Here is an 18,580-nt window from a genome sequence, read left to right on the forward strand (position 1 = left end):
CTGTAATGATTTAATACTTTTAACGTGTGCAGTTATACGTTTATGTAAAATGTCATTCCTCAACTTGGTTACATATGTTATGGAGGTTAATTATATTTGAAAAATAATTAGTGTGAATTTTATTCCGATATCACCCGTAAAGAATATTAAATGATTAATGTAAAACCGCAGTAAAAGAGCATTATACGATATTTTATTGAAAAAAGTGTACTGAATATGAAAAATATACGGTACTCTATTCAATGACTGAATTGTTAATAATGTTTATAACTTTAACATTAATGTTTATAGAAAATTTAAGTTATCTAGTACAATGCCAACGATATTTAATCCTTATTGAAAATAAAAATCTGTTACATAATATTTAATTCATTCTCATAGAAATGACATTTGCAACAAGTAATCATGGATGTAATCTTACACTTAATTTGTCGTCCTCAATAATAAATTGAGCACTTGCTACTACATATATTTTTATTCAACTAGTTATAGATCTTTTACAGATACAGATATTTCAAACTTGATTCCTCTAACCTTGACCAGCGTAGCTGGATAGATTGCATCAAAGAATTAAATGTTAAGAATTAGTTAAATACAAAATTGAACAAGTATGAAGACTTCAGCATTGTGGCGGTGGAATTAGCTTAGAAAAATAGATCCACCAACAACTCACCCAAATACTTACAGTGGATTCTTTATAAGCCTATCACGGACCACGGTTTTAAATTGGAATTTCTCTACCATTTAACACAATTAATTAGTAATTTTTTATTGTTTTCTCACCGCCACATGAAATACTTTCTGAATCCAAAAAACCTATCGTTAGTTATTCGTGTGCATAATACTTATGCGTTTTTATTTATCCGTGCACAGCTGTGGTTATAGCATCATGTTTTAACTACATAACTGATGTAAAACTATATTACAATCAATACTTACATTTTAACAATTTATTAATTTTATAACTTCACTAAATCATTAAAACTTCTCAAATGAATATAATGAAATTTTTTTAAATGCTCTTTTAAATTAGATTTGAATTTCTTTAAGCTAATTTCATTCTTTAAACCATTTCGTAGTTACACAAAACTTATTTTTGGCATACGTGGTCTTTAAAAAACATACAAATTGTATATATTTACAGTAAATGTTTCCTTTTCTTTAGTGACAACACTGATGAGCGTTATATTTTATTCACAGGATTGAGTTGTATGTAGTTTTACTGGATATAAACTGGCATTATCCCTCGTTCTTTTTTTTAAATATAGTCCTACAGGAATCATGAGGGCCAGGTCATTTTATTCGCCTAAAAACCTTTTTCAGCAAAAACATCTCACGACACAGCATTCCCACAGGATTTTCATAACATATAACTGTGGAACAGTGACTTATAGGTAATTAACTATCCTGTATGGAATACTTTTGGTATGCATCAAAAGTTTAGCACACACAGGGAGAATCCGCTAGTTCCAATTTATTTACTAAACTTTTACTCCCCAGAAGTCCCAGAAGTTTGATGGCCCCCACGTCATCACCCTTAAGGGTCACGCATAACATACGTCTCTAGAGCCTACTTCTATCAAAACATGTTTTGACAAAAACAAAATGTGTCACAATGTTGGGTTTTATAAAAGTCTTTAAATTTATAGTAAATGTTAGATAGTAACTTTATCTTTGATATCTGCATTGCAAGACAGACCAACACTGAATACTTAATACTTGCAAAAATGTACAATTAAATATATGTTTTTATTATAACTTGTAATTTTTATCTGCATATTTTCTTACTCTGTGCACAACAATGGTTGCAGAAAAGTTGAAATGAGAAGTCTTGTTACTATGAAGCCTGCTCTAGTTTTTTCTATTTGTTTTGAATGGTATAAACATAAACAAATTGAAGAATAGTTAACTTAAATAAACATATGTTTGTGCTGTTATAAAACTATACTACACAGAACAGTTGATTATACATCTTGCTACATTGTACATCTTACTTTCTAAATATAGTAGTGGAAGCAAAAACAATACACCAGCATACTAATAACTTATTAATAATTAGGAGCAGGTAACAGAATTCACTATTTATGTGCTACGTTCCACCAATGGTAGTTTCTAGATCTGCTGTCACGCCGTAAGCACTATTCTAGAGAGACATCTGTGTTATTTTGCTCTGTAGCTGGAAGTCTAATTAAATTCGTTGGCTTGTTTTTGCAGGTGCAATCGGTGTTGACGGTTAGTATTTTACATCTCTTGAGGGCCAGAAGTTCAACGTAAGTGATTCAATACGGGATTTTGTAGAAAAGGTTACATTTATAAGTAATCTATACATTTTACAGACTGAGTTATCATGGTCAGCGAACTCTAGTGGCATAGCCTCAAAGTTATTGATGAAGGTTACCGACACTAGCGCAATCTCGAGTCATATACGCGAACTCACTCGACTGGAGCGAAACATTGTCCTACGGGTTGTTTGTGTGTGTACAAGCAGTTCATCCTTAACTAGTTGTCCTCGAGATATATATCTACAGTTATAGTTTCTGTTCTGAACCAGAAAGTACGCCTGTATCTATATATAACGATAACTCTCTAAGCCAGCGTAAATGAGACAGCAACTAATTAAAGAACACTAAACAAAGACAGATTTTCGCTTCCTGCGACTCCTAATATTGTCCTTGAAATTAAATAAGATCATTATTATTTTCTAATAATCTATACCTAACAGTTCAAAACCCTATGCTTTACTTTCTGAATAGATGTAAGTCCGTTCAGGATTACAACTAAGAGAAAACGTTGCAGTTTTCTAGAAATAATTATTAAAAATAATTACAAATAAAATTGTTCAGTTAATTGTGAAATTAAACTTTAATAAAAACTGAAGGTAAATTACATATATATATATATATATATATATATATATATATCATATATAAATATATCTTGCATTTTTAAATACATTTTTATCTGGTTGTAGTGAAACTACAATGCGAGTATTTATTGAAAGTTAGCATTTCAAACAGAAATAATTAATTTAGAGATAAACTCATATGCAGTAAATTAATTTCAATAAGTGATGTATTTTTTAGTTCTGAGTACTTAGATATAAATAGCATAAGATTGTACAGGGCTAAATTTACATACCTGCTGATAATCCAATTTTTTTCAAGTTAACCAATAATAATTGAAATAAACCAATTATTTAGATGCCTGTAAATTTAAATATTATACTATTCACTCGTCTTGCACACTTAAATTTTCGTACATATGAACACGTATTAGTTATATTACAATCTGTCTTATTTCACTTTAGAGCTTGGTCGTCACGGATTTGTAGCTTTGCTTTCAATCAACATTCTGCACTTTTCTCTTTACAGGTAGACTGACATGTTGCAGTTGTGCTTCACGTCTATACTCTGTACATTTCGCTTTACAGCTAGGCTGTGACGGATTTGTAGCTGTGCTTCAAATCTACACTCAAGAAATTTCACTTGACAGCTAGGCTGTGACGGATCTGTAGCTGTACTTCACATCTGCACTCTGCAAATTTCTCTTTACAGCTAGGCTGTGACAGATCTGTATTTGCGCTTCACATCTACACACTACACATTTCGCTTTACAGCTAGGCTGTGACGTATTTGTAGCTGTGCTTCAAATCTACACTCTGGAAATTTCACTTGATAGCTAGGCTGTGACGGATCTGTAGCTGTGCTCTGCAAATTTCCCTTTACAGCTAAGCTGTGACAGATACACACAAGCGAGAACAGCAGACCGTCCCATATTCACTTCTTGTCAACTATGAATCATCAGCTGGAATTATGTTTGTTTCTAGTTACTTATCGTTACATCAAAATCATTTTGTTTTTTAATAATATATTTAAGTAGTTTTATCGAATGGTATACTTGTACAAATAAAGGAAATTAGTATTAATTCTCCAATTTGAGTTGTTAAATTGGAGGAATAAAATTTGATTAGAGTCATATACGTCGTTTCACATTAGCTTTCCTGCTTCCTAAGATCAATATGTATTTTATGTTATTTTGTTATAAATGTTATATTGCATATGAAAATTAAATTAACAACATTGAATAAGAGTACGGATACATAGGGCTGAGAGTGCGTGTATAGAGCGCTTGAGTCGGCCAAGGTACCCACGATTCTGGACAGAGTATAATATATGTGTATTCGTTATTGAAACTTTCCCGACGTGACATAGCCTATTTAAATGCCTTATTTATTATGTTATGGCATAAATGATCACAATTTTTAATCGACAATACAGTTTTAGTAATTTTAAATGGATGGACGTACAGTATATTTCACACAAACTACTTTTTGGAATTTCTTCACTCAGGGCGCCGCTTTTCAAACAATAAGATATGCAAATAGTTTTTGTACACATCTATATCATTGTTAGTTCGAATCATTAACTCATCTCAAACATAAAACTAGTTACGTCATATATAGCGTATTCCTCAACTAACCCATTAAATTTTATACGTGAAATTCTAAGCCTAACCTTTGAGGTCTAAAGCATATATTTAGACTCACAATTTGGTACTGTGGTATCTACAGCAATATATTGTTTCGCGTGATCAATTTTGTACTTTGTAACTCTTACTTCTAGAACCACTTTTTTCCTTATTTTCCATTTACATAAACACTATAAAACATTTATGATATAAACTTTTTTCACCTAAAACTACAACAATAACAATAATCCTGTTTGCTCGACATAACAAACCGTAAACAAACATAACATTTGGTACAGTTGACGATTGTTTTGACAATAAAGTTACTAGATGAATTATGCAACACAACACGTTAAGTAAAACTCTACAGCAGTATATTTTGTTTTCAAATATCACATTATAGTCACAACATTGCATAGTCACAACATTGCAGTGCTTTTTAATATTTACAATACTGTACAAGAACATAGCTAACACGTTTTTCATGGATAAAACTGGCTTTTAACGTTAATTTTTAACAAACGTATAAGCGGAGTTATAAGAAAAAGTAATAAATGCTCGTTAATTATAATGTTCTAATGGGTAATATAGAACCAACCAACAATATTTTACTAATTTTGAAAATTCTAAGACCAAAACATTTCTCATCATAGTTATATTATTTAAAGAACTTTTCATTAAAATTTATAGTTCACTTCATATAATTGATGCATAGTTGACGAATTCCTATAAATTATGACATAAACTATTGAATATAAAAAATTAGAGGTTATGAGGTATGTGTGTGCATGCGTAAATTAGAACTTTATAGTCAACCTACATACATCCACTTACATACACGTTGACCAGGGCTCGGCGATCCGTGCATAAATTTTATCCATACCCGTAGAAACTAGTTATATACATATACTTCCTACACCCGAACAAACACCCAAACAACCCATACCTTGCCAAGTGAATAGGCTATTGTCAACTCTTACCTCACACTCGGTGCTATCCTTATTTGAATCATTTATAATGGACAAGTGTAGAACTGTCGCTCCAGAATAGCCAGTAATGCCATCCTCTGTCCAGGTTAGGAGTCTTACAGGATTGCCGGTGTTTACTAGCTTCGAAGACTGCGCTGACATCCACTGTCCTGTAAGAAGGTTCAATCTACACCCTATACTAACTACCACAAGTTCAGTTAGGTATTCTACACTAGAATAAGAAACGAAGGATTATATCGCATCATGTCAAATACATTACTCCCCGGAAATATTAAAATTTATAGCAGTAGCGGGTAACGGATATTGGATATCACTCCCGTGCACCTCGTTCAGTCTAAACTAACGTCATCTAGGTTTGGTCTTTTATTTTATGGAGAGAAGAGAAATGCTTTGTGTGGTGCTCCTGATGGCAAATTTTCATACTCCTGCCTTCAGTTTCGGAACGCTGGGCTGGAACCGTGTTTCATATTACTTTATACTAAGCATGATCAATACACCAAACAGGGATTCCTCCATTCTAGACCTAAGCTTAGTCTACATATTATCGCTTAACCCAAAGGATAGTCTCGACATAAGGATAAATGCGGCTACTATATTCCCAGCTTTCCAGTGTAACCCGGCAAAGGAGTCAGCTGATCCTTCCTTCCAGCTCCCATCACAAAAGCCACCTACCACAGCTGAAGAATAAGTGGGGCAAATTTTTCAAAGGCATGAATTAAAAGAGCGCCATCCACCCCAAGCGGATCACCATTAAGACTAAAGATACCTAGTTGGCGCGCCACATTCGTGGAAAATTGATGTGGTGTATTTCCCTACGCTTTGGAACCACCATCTTGTGATAAACCCCCCTTTTGTTTCTAGTGTAAGCAATTCCTGTAGGTTTAGAAGTTCTCTGACGGAATACCAAGTGGAGAAAATACCTGTAGTTTATTGTCTTCTAACATCACTTTTACAAAGTTATTTTACTTTATGAAAATGTTTTTTAAATTATAATCAATTCATCATACGTACATACAATATGCATAATCAATCAAATACCCATATCAACCGAGTAAAACTGGATAAAGCTGGAATTGTTTTTGGTTTTGGGGTTTTATGCATAAAGATTGTGTATTAATCAAGTTGATATCACTCTAAGGGCGGAAGATATGCAAATGGTTCTGTCTTATCCACTTGTATTTGATGGTTGACCGTGCCTCTCGTTCTATAATAATAGATATCTTGGCTTTGTACAAAAGGGCACTTTTACCAGCAATTCATGGTTACCTCCTAGACGTAAAAGGTATAGTCAGCATTTTAAGTTTTCTTAAAGCACGCTCACACGTATCTATGAAGCATAATTTTAACATGTTTCAAATTGTTTTTTAACCCCTTTCCTTCTTTCTAGCCTATATTTGGTATATTATTCTCAGATTCTTCCACCGCAGGATAAATAAGATTATACTAGACTTAATGATTAATGAGTAATCCTTTAAACTTTGTGGAGTCTTATTTCTCTAAGAGTGCACAGATACATCCGATCGCATTTTTTGTTCATGTTTCTAAGACTAAATTTAAGGAAGGAGGACTTTGAATGGTGGCTTGAAGGAGGATTTCAGAGAAGTGACATAACCTGAGTCCTGCTACTTCCTGGATATGAACACCGAATTTGTTGCTATATAATAATAGCCTTAATATATAGCGCACAAATCACAAACATACAAACTGGGTGTATGGGTGTTATATTTGCACATGTACAAATCTAACTATCACTGTACACTTCAAATATAAATTCATAACACACATTGCAAGTTTATTTTACTGTTGATAGTAATTATTCTACACTGTTGAACTTTAACAGTGATAGTTTAAACTGAAATGATATTTTTCAAAACCGAAATACTTCACCAACATTGCTTAATGTTGTTGATATTAAATGTTGGTATCAGTCAGGCACGTTAATTTTATCGTACCCACAAGAGCGATGTCATCAGATTTATCGGTACAGCTTTGGTTTAAATTATATTTATTTTACATTTACACATGTTGTGTCATTAGAGTGGAAAACAACCTTTAAAATTCAGACGTTCATTGTTTCTCTCCATAAATGCTTCCTTGTGGCTAATTGAATCTGCTATTTTTAATATCGCTATGTTTTTAATCACAATTGTAATATCTTCATGTTATGCTACATTGAATTTAATACTTCTGGCTTACTCCAAAAATAGAAATGATTTTTTTTAGTAATAAAAGAGCCAAATGAGTGTCAAGATTAAAAATTGAAACTCGAACCTTAGTAATTTTAATTCAATGTCAAGAGTGTTAATTTGTTTTATAATGTGATAATATAACATTTAATAACGATGAATGTAACAATATTTAAAACTAGACCCAACAAAACTATAAAATATTAAGTCTCACTACTAATAATTACTATTAGAGATAACACACTCTTCTCCCTTCCTGCTCTGCCATTACGTATTATTAGAAGACTCATCACCCTCGCACATTACTGGAATATTCACATTTCTCTCGCTTTTTTTACATTCCACGTTACTGGAAAGCTCATCACTCTCGCACACCACTGAAAGACTCTCTTCTCTCTTCCTGTTTTGCCATTCCGCGTTACTGGAAGACTCACCATTAACAAAGTAGCAGAAGATATTCTGGTAATCCACCTTTACTTGCTGTATAGTTCCTTAGTACCATGCGAAATTATGCTCCTGAAAAACCAAACCACGAAATATTCAACACTATTAAATACTTGAGGAGAGATATGGGACTTTTAGTGATATAACTCACCCACTTATTACTACAGAGTAAGCAAAGTTTCAGTAACCGTAAACTAAATGGTTTAAACCCCAAATGGTCATGAAATGGTTATCATCACTAATAAAACTATTTCTACACTGACTGGTGTCGAAGGTGTTTGATAATGTAACTAATCGTTGCAGTAGTGAATTTATCATTTTAATGGGCTTTTTTAATAACCCATTAAAAAATGGAAATGGCTACCACCACTACTTATAGAGTGAACTATTGGATTTGGGATTGACGGAGATTTTTCTATTAATAGAGACTTGTAATTTGGTGTAGACGTCATATTATACCTATGTTAATATTTAAGAATTTGTGACTACTTTTGAGCCGTTCGACATTAATTATATTTGTTTAAAAGAGTAGTTATCTAGGTATGGTATCAATGTGTAATGTTACTGTTTTACCTGAAATAGTCCAAAAATAAAGCCCCGACCCCGTGGTTTATGTATAAGTTCTAATTTATTTTTATCATTACCTACAGTTAATAATGTCAGAAAGAGAAAAGTATAAAAAGATCGTGTAAAAATGTGTGTATCTGAATAAAATTTAGGAAAAGTTTAAACTCTGTAAACATGTTGATCACTATTTTCAACTATCTTTAAGAGTCAAAATGTAAAAAATTATAATTTTATAAATTAAAAAAATAAGTATGTAAGAGTAATTTTCAAGCTCTTATGCAAGCAGGTGTAGTTTATAATATGTAAACAATGAGAAAGTGAAAGAGTCTAAGCATTTAAAGTTAGTGAGACACGTTTATATAAAACAAATTATAATTGAGATCTGCAAAGTAATCACTTAGCATAACACAGTTCATACCGACATTGTCTACCGTTCAGGAACTAGGTCATCCTCTGACTGTGCTATTCAATATGTAAATGGGACTGGTCCTTAACATTAAATTTTATGCAACAGTGCACCATGCTGTTGGTATTTTTACACATATCCATCTCTACTTAATTAAACAAGCTATTATCTTTCAAAACAATTGTGTAGTATTAAGTATAATATTAATAAATACTATTTTTACCACGTTTATAATTGAATAACTATAAATTATCAACCTTGTAAAATATGGTCAATTATATATATGTTTATAACATTGATCTGTAGCTTTTACAGAATTCAAGAAAATATGTTTTTATAACTTCACAAATCATACGCTCAGAATTCTAAACCAACTCCTGTTTAAAATAAACACATATAACTTTTGCATTAATACAAAACAACTAGGTCGATATGTAACATCACCAATTAAGTAAATTATAATCATGATTTAAAATTATTGTCTGTAATCTACATAAAAGACGATGCTATGAACTTCAATATTGTATTTTACACAAGCGCCATATTTTTTATAAATTTTGTTAACCAGCTATAATCGCATGGAACCCGTTTCGTGTTGTGCAAAATTGTCTTCGATGCAAATAAAATTGATTTTATCGTCAGTGTTCCACCTTGGCTTGTGCGTATGTAACGTGTTGTTTTTACTCGAGACTTGTGTGCGGTGACATCGCTTGGGTTCATTTTCTACAGTCTGAACTTCTATCTCTTGGTGTACGAGTCAGCTATGTTTTTTAGCGGCGGTCTATTGCCGCACTTTTTGTAACGTATAACAATATCCGAAATCCTATCGTCCATTCAAATAATCTATCGTCAATAATACACTTTAAACCAAAAAATTGTGATTACATCAAAAAACTTTATTGGAGTACGAGATTTACAGAATTTTAACTAATAAAATAAAATATTTTTCACTATCATGAAATAAATGTTTAAAGCGAAAATTGAATTTAGCTCCAGTTTACCTTCCTTTAGTACAACGTTTGGAATTTGACGCTGTCTCAGACGACTCCTGGAATCTGGAGTCACATTCGTCTGAAGAGATGCTAAAAAGGTGCACCTGATGAGACAATGAGAATATCTCTTCAGTTAGTTACACTCTATTACACATAGTATGGGTGTCGCTGATATATAAACTACGTAAAGAGTTCGTTTTAACCTTCTTCGTCGCCAACTCTTTTTGTATCTCTTCAGACGAACATGACTCTAGATTCCATGAGTCAAGTCTGAGACAGCGTCAAATTCCAGAGGCTGTATTAAAAGAAAGATAAACTGATGCTAAACTCAACGTTCGTATTTAATAAACCATGGCTACATTGTATATTGAAGACTCTTGGAACAATTGGAAAACTTTTAATTATTACTAAATTTGTAATAAAAACAACATTTTTCCAATTTGTTTATTTTTTTACGAGGCCTTTCGGAACCAAAGGTTCCATCATCAGGCGACTCCAAAAAAATTCTGTTTAGAAAAGTATTGTTTTTATTAACATTTAGTAATACATTACATATGTTTACTACTATTGTTGCAAATACACTTTTTATTCTAGTTTGTAGCATATACAGATATGCTACATAACAAAATAAGAGACATATTTTCATAAGGAGAAAAGTTGTAGTGTTTCAAGTAGTTTAAAGCATTACAAATTAAAACTTTTGAGGAAATAACAAAAAAGGTTTGTACGGTTCAGTATTTTACGCTGAAAACAATTTATCTATAGCACTGACTAGTAATTTAATACGGTATAAGTATTTCAGGTGTAGATGAATTAGTCCAACAAAACATACCAATGACTGATTCAGTTATATTTATTTGAAATGGGAAATAATGTCTAGATTGTGTTCATACTTTTAGTATTCAAACAAGCATTTCTTTACCCAAAATTTTGGACTTGAGCTGTAAACATGTGTTGATTAAACACAGATAGTCTTTCCTTACCGAAAAATTTTAAGCAACTGAAAACTGTTACTAATTTCATACATTTCTTATACTATTAATATGTTAATATATTTCATACTGAATGGCTCAAAGGCTAATGGGCAATTTTCACGGAATTCGGCAAATACATTACTAAGATATAAGAATAAAACATAGGTATATTTTTATTCTTAAACGCCACCCAAAATACAGAGAAAATGTATTTACTGTAAAAATAGGCGATATTCTTGACAGCTGACTGAGTAACAGAACGAATAAATGAATAAAAATGGAGAGATGGGCAGACCGAATTCTAAAGTAACAAGTTGAGGAAACAAGCGAGCTCAATGAGTCCGTGGCAATAGCAAATGGCGACTAAACATTGTGCACAATGAATTTTTTATTACAGAAAACTGAAGGGAAGATTTCACGCTTGTTTTTTACTGATGAAGTATAGGATAGTGATTATTTATATACATACTGTTATGAGGATCTTGATATATCCTATACAAAACCAAGAATATAGGACAGTATAGCAAACAGATATGAGGAAGCAACTGAATATACAACACTAAATCAGGTTTAGAAATATTCATATCTTTAAAAAATCGAATACCGAGAGTTCAAACAAAATAAACAGAATCAAAATTAATAGTTAAAAGTATTACACAGGATAAATCGAATAATTCATTTCTTTGCATGTTTGTGTGTGTCAGTGTAGGTTTTTCTACACATAATCTGGAAAACGTGCAGTGAAGAGATTTAGCACCAACGTAGGTCTATTGAATAGTAAGAGACAGCCGGAAGCATATACATATACATATCTATGCTATAACTGTATAACCGGGTGGAATTTGTCAATTTGGGATTGTCAATCGTGTGACAAAGATACATATACCTAATATAATTTGAAGACTCTTGGAGCAGTTGGAAAAACTTATAAATATTAATAAATGTAAATAATACACATCATTCTCAATTTATTTATTTTTCGTGCTAAAATAAATAAATTGGAAATGATATGTATTATTTACATTTATTAATACTAATATAATTTATTTCGGTTTACGAAAATAATCACTTTATAATTTAAGTGTTCTGATTAAACTAATTAACATCAAATATATTAAGCTACTATCGAGTACAAGATGACAGGTAAGAGGTAAGAGAAAGATAAAGTCGGTTTGAAACTGCAGAGATGTACAATAGGTTATGTTTTACTTTGTTGTGACTGAACATTAATATCACTTTACACTCTATTTCTATCTTTTTCTCTCTTCGCTTGCCTTTCTCACAAAAACAACTTCGCCACCTGTTTGTTTTGAACGATAAAGTATATATTCAAATATGTTACATTCTTACTTTGTTCGTACTGTTATGGTTCAACCTAAACAAGCATGCCATTTTTATAACTATTACTTTTATTTAAAATGTGCTTATAAGAGATACAGCAAAGAAATAATATACAACGTTGTGCGTAATAATAATAATACAAACAAATGAATGTGGTTTAAAGTTAGTTATTGGTTTTCGTCGTTCACTCGATGCGTTCAACAAACTGATTTTTGGTCAACATTATCTGGCTGGCTCTCTTATTAATACCTATAATGAAACGTTTTTTTAGATTCAATCTGCATGAAATTTCTTCCACTTTTTAAATTTTGTAATTAAAAAGTTTTAAATAGCAGCAAGCAGAAGGTGTGGAATTCGAGTCCAATTTTTAATACAATGACCCGTTTTTATTTAATAAAAAGAAAGATAGATTTTTCTGGGTTCAAAAATACCAAACATGCTAAATTTTCTAGTGAATTCTTCAAATACTTCATAAAACCCCGTTTGTATCGTTAACCCCCCGGTTGTGTGAAGGGAAATTGTTATTCTACTGTTGAGACGGTTGGTAAACCTGGCTTATTAACTCAACCACGCTGACTAGTTGGTCTTGTTATTACACACAACTTTGTCCATTTAATCTGTGGTTTCTGGTAGTTTTCAAAACCCCTTCAGTGTGTTTTAGATTTGGAATATCTGGTATATTAAGGTTATCCAATAATATTCAAAGTGGGAACTATAGAAAATAATACAAATTTTAAAGTTGAAATAATTTGTCTTTAAAAACCTAAATTGTCGTCCATGACCCATTCATAGTTTTCTGGTCTATTTCAGAGCTGTTGTAAAACTATATTGAGATTTCTTCATAAAAACAATAAAATACTATGAAAGTAGTCTGGGCTGCACTTTGATAGCCTTATTTTTGATTACAGCGTTGTGGGAGGCATTTCATTTTGACTGGGAAATCCGTTTGCAGTCGACATCATACCTCTGCTTGGCTTAGTTCGTAAATGAATGACAAGTATTTAGAAAGTACTTGGAATATATAATGACATCCTAATAATATTATAAATGCCAAAGTGCCTTTATTTGTTTGTTTTGCTTTCACGCATAAACCAATCGGCTGATTTTACATCGACATTCTTAGGATCCTTGGAATGAACAAAAGCCTATTTTTATATCGAATATTCTAACGGTTTACGCCCCACTGGTCTCTAAAGTAGCGAAAAATCCAACCTTTGGCCCTAAGTTTGTGAAAATTAGCCTCTCAAATATTACCAACTGTTCTGTGTAAAGAATTTTTTACTGCAGCACCATATGTTTAATTAATTTAACCAATAGTTTTAATTTTTTACATTCATAGTGTGTAACTTCTCTAAGGACTAACCATTAGATTTCAATTCTTTTTTATATTTCAGCGATTAAAATTTGGGGTTTTAAATGCAAATTGTAACGTCCAAATTAATGTTGAGATAACGTGCACGCTGATATCGTTTGTTACGATAATGTAGCTAAGCTGAAGAGTTATGTCGGGGTTTGGTGTGTGGTTAGTCTGTGTTATCGTACTCTGGTAAGTAATCTGTCCGCGGGGATGCACTTAATAGAACAAAAAAATTGAATTAGTTTGCAATTTTGTTTTTATTATTAAAGATTTTATGAAAAAAGAGGATTTTTAATTTCCACCGTCCACATATTCTAGCAAGAAAAAACGCATCGTTTAATTTTAGTTTACGAATAAACATTATTACACAATAAACCTGTAACACTGTGATGTGTGTGGGTTAGGTTTTAACCCTGGTTAAATCTCCTATAGTTGGTTATGGTGGAATATCACAATAAAGGCGTAGCTTAGAGTTATACTTTCAGCTAAAATATGAAATTCTATGGGCGTTCGAAATTGTTCTGTTTTGAAAAAATCAAGTCCATAAAGAAATCTGAATGATTTTATTTTTTATACACTGTACTAATAAAATATACATTATTGCGTAAAATAATAAAATTATTATGTAGTTGTATAAATATTGCCTTTATTGCAGTTTCCCTCATTATAGCACTTTCGAAAAATCATCTCTACATAACCTCACTGAAAATGATCCCAGAGTTCAATACTACTCTTAGAACCAAAGTTTGTGAATTGTGGGAAACGACAACTTTCCCCTAAAAGCCCTAACAAAATGAAACTTCTAAAAATGCATGTTGTACAAATGTTCTTGGAATCCTGTATTTATAATATAAACCATATTAATATTTCAGTTCTTATACAGTATAAAATGTAATTTAAATTCTATGAGTATAGGCTGAATCCCGGTTTTTTGTCATATTTTAAGTCATGTGTTACTTATCAGATCAAAGATTACCACCTGAGAATTTGAAATTAATTGATCTTATCTTTTAACTCTACTACTTTTCAGTTTTCAAGGTGATAAACAATTTTGGTTTTATTTCCTCAATGAATCGCACCGCACAACTGCAATCGGTAAATAGCACAACTACCCTGAATCGATCTGAGTGTGACACTTTATAGCGGTAAACCAACAGTGTTTTATTTTCTTTATTTTTAGTGTTCTCTAACTTCAATATGAGTGTACTGTAAAACAAAACTTACCTAATGTTTTTACTTCTTATTTTTAACAAACATTATTTACAAAAACGCTGTATTCTGTTGATTAGAATATAATAAATCTACGTTTTTATTTCATTTATCTACTCTAAGAAGCGTATTTAAAATAGACTTTCCGCTTCAGTCGGATGAAGCAGGTATACTGTGTAAGTACTAAAAAGTGAATACGGTTTATATTATAAACACATGATTCCAAGAACATTTGTACAAAATACTTTTTTGGCCCATAAGTAAGGAAGTAGTGAATTTGTACAGTTGTTAGAACCCCCACTTTCTTCAAAATATGTTTTTTTTAATAAACATTTTTAGGCTCATTCGTAAGGTCTTTTTGACTTTTAATTTTGGTTTATTCCACATAACAGCTAATAGGAGATTTAACCAGGGTGGAAACCTAACCCAGATATTTTATATCACAGTGTTTACAGGTTTATTGTGTAATAATTTCGTAAACTAACTAAATTTAAACAATACGTTTTTCCTGCTACAATGAGCTTATACGCCTTTATAGCTCACGCTATTCTAAAAGAAAACAATATTTACATTTTGGCCCTGATTATTCGGAGATTGTAGTCTTTCATCCTGTGAATCGCTCTGACCACTTTCTGTCCTTATAGCTCCTTTATGTATACATTTATTCAAGTTATTTCTTTTTTTAAGTATAATAATGGAGCATATTCCACAAGATTAGTGGTGTGTGTGTTTTACTTAAATTAAAAACATAAGAGTAAAAATTTTCATCATAAGAGAATAATTACAAATTTTTAAATTATATTATTATTAGCGCAAAACATAATATCCCCTAGATATAGTTTGTATCAGGCCGTTGTAAAGAACAATAACGAAGTAAAGTAGAAGGATATAGTAACGTTGTTAAACCATAGTGACGTGAAAGAAACGAGTGACAAAGAAAGTTACTTTACGGGGTCCGCTGGGATAACAAAACGTGTCCAGGCAGAGTAATGATGGAAAGGAGGTGTTTCACCTGGGAATAATATATGTAATTAGAAAACTCTAAAATGTTAACAATTTAACATCACCTAATATTTGGTGCCACCTGATACGGATTTTTAACATTCTATATTTTACTTTGTGTACTTATTATTATAAAATATCTACAAAAGTATAACACCACAATGTTTTAGTTGGTTTGGGGGACTATACACTTTTTACAAAACCCTGTGGTTTTTAACTACTCTTAAACTATTGTAAACAATTCGTGTACATTAAACTACCCGCCTTAGCTACAGATAACATAATTTACAAATTGTGATCACTCTAAAAGCGATAGGTTTTAGTTTAGTCTTGCTTAGTCACAGTCAATTTTTGTAACTCTAGTACTGAACGTGTAGTTTACCATCACTTCACCATGGCTGGAGTATACTATGTTAAATATCAACACTGCCGTATCTACAGTATACTTTAACTCCAACACGGCACTGTGTAGTGTTGGTTAGTCCATCACAGTCAACTCTTTATAAGCTCTGGGTGGTGAACACGTTATGGGTGTATCAATGCTAACATTTGTCACGGTGCACAGTGTTAAACATCAACACGTTCGGTGCTATAGTATAATACGATATTAACATTTTAACTCCAACACGGCACTGTCTAGTCTTGTTTAGTATCCATCACAGTCAACTCTTATAAAGCTCTGGGGGTGAATACACGTTATGGTGTATCAATCCTAAACATTTGTTAGGGTGCACAGTGTTAAAACATCAACACGTTCGGTGCTATAGTATACGATATTAACATTTTTAACTCCAACACGGCACTGTCTAGTCTTGGTTAGTCCATCACAGTCAACTCTCTTATAAGCTCTGGGGTCGTGAACACGTCTATGGTGTATCAAATGCTAACTTTTGTTAGGGTGCACATTGTTAAACATCAACAACACGTTCGGTGCTATAGTTATCCGATGTTAACATTTTTAACTCAAACTCGGCACTGTCTAGTCTTGTTAGTCCATCACAGACAGTCAACTCTTATAAGCTCTGGGGGTGAACACGTTATGGTGTATCAATGCTAACATTTGTCACGGTGCACAGTGTTAAACATCAACACGTTCGGTGCTATAGTATACGATATTAAACATTTTAACTCCAACACAGGCACTGTCTAGTCTTGGTTAGTCCATCACAGTCAACCTCTTATAAGCTCTGGGGGGTGAACACGTTATGGTGTATCAATCCTAACATTTGTTAGGGTGCACAGTGTTATTTAAACATCAACACGTTCGGTGCTATAAGTATACGATATTAACATTTTAACTCCAACACGGCACTGTCTAGTCTTGGTTAGTCCATCACAGTCAACTCTTATAAGCTCTGGGGGGGTGAACACGGTTATGGTGTATCAATGCTAACTTTTTTGTTAGGGTGCACATTGTTAAAAACATCAAACACGTTCGGTGCTATAGTATACGATGTTAACATTTTAACCTCAAATACAAAACGGGGGGGGCACTGTCTAGTCTTGGGTTAGTCCATCACAGTCAACTCTTATAAGCTCTGGGAGGAGTGAACACTTTATGGTGTATCAATGCTAACATATGTTATGGTGCACAGTGTTAAACATCAACACGTTCGGTGCTATAGTATACGATATTAACATTTTAACTCCAACACGGCACTGTCTAGTCTTGGTTAGTCCATCACAGTCAACTCTTATAAGCTTCTGGGGGGGTGAACACGTTATGGTGTATCAATGCTAACATATGTTATGGTGCACAGTGTTAAACATCAACACGTTCGGTGCTATAGTATACGATGTTAAACATTTTAACTCCAACACGGCACTGTCTGAGTCTTGGTTAGTCCATCACAGTCAACTCTTATAAGCTCTGGGGGTGAACACGTTATGGTGTATCAATCCTAACATTTGTTAGGGTGCACAGTGTTAAACATCAACACGTTCGGTGCTATAGTATACGGTGTTAATGTTTTAACTCCAACACGGGCCACTGTCTTGTCTTTGATTTAATCCAGCACAGACAGATTTTGTAACCTCAGGGAGTGGACCGTTGGATAACTTCCGACACTACGATATTTAGAGTATACTGTGTGTTAAATATTGACACAAAGGAACTAGTGTTATTCGATGTTACAAGTCAACACCCAGCAATTGCATGCAAGAGATTTTACATAACTAATACAAACATTACCTTAATTATGACACGATAGTATTGATATAATGTCGTAACTCTAAATAGACTTATTACCAGGGCATAGGCACAGTGTATTTCTTAACTTCTATGTTTAGTCATTACTGCACAGTTGTCGTCGGTGTGTACAATATACGTATCTATAAAACATGCATTGAGCATAAGGTTACCAAAAATTCATATATTTTTAATTTCTATTTATTAATATAAAAACATTACTAAACAAAGGACAGCATTATAACGAGTATTTTTTATAAACAGCAAACTAACAAACGATTACATTGTAAAAAATACACTGCAAAGCAATAGTATTGTGTGTTTCAGTTGTTATAATAGCAACGTAGATGATTGTTTTGTTGTGAAATAAAGTCACTATGTTTTGAGTTTATATGAATAATTTCATTTCATAAACTTACTGATCTCTTTAATTTTCTTTGTTTTTTTTTGCAATGTAT

The sequence above is a fragment of the Homalodisca vitripennis genome, chromosome 1 (assembly GCF_021130785.1).
Source record: "Homalodisca vitripennis isolate AUS2020 chromosome 1, UT_GWSS_2.1, whole genome shotgun sequence".
Classification (NCBI taxonomy): domain Eukaryota; kingdom Metazoa; phylum Arthropoda; class Insecta; order Hemiptera; family Cicadellidae; genus Homalodisca; species Homalodisca vitripennis.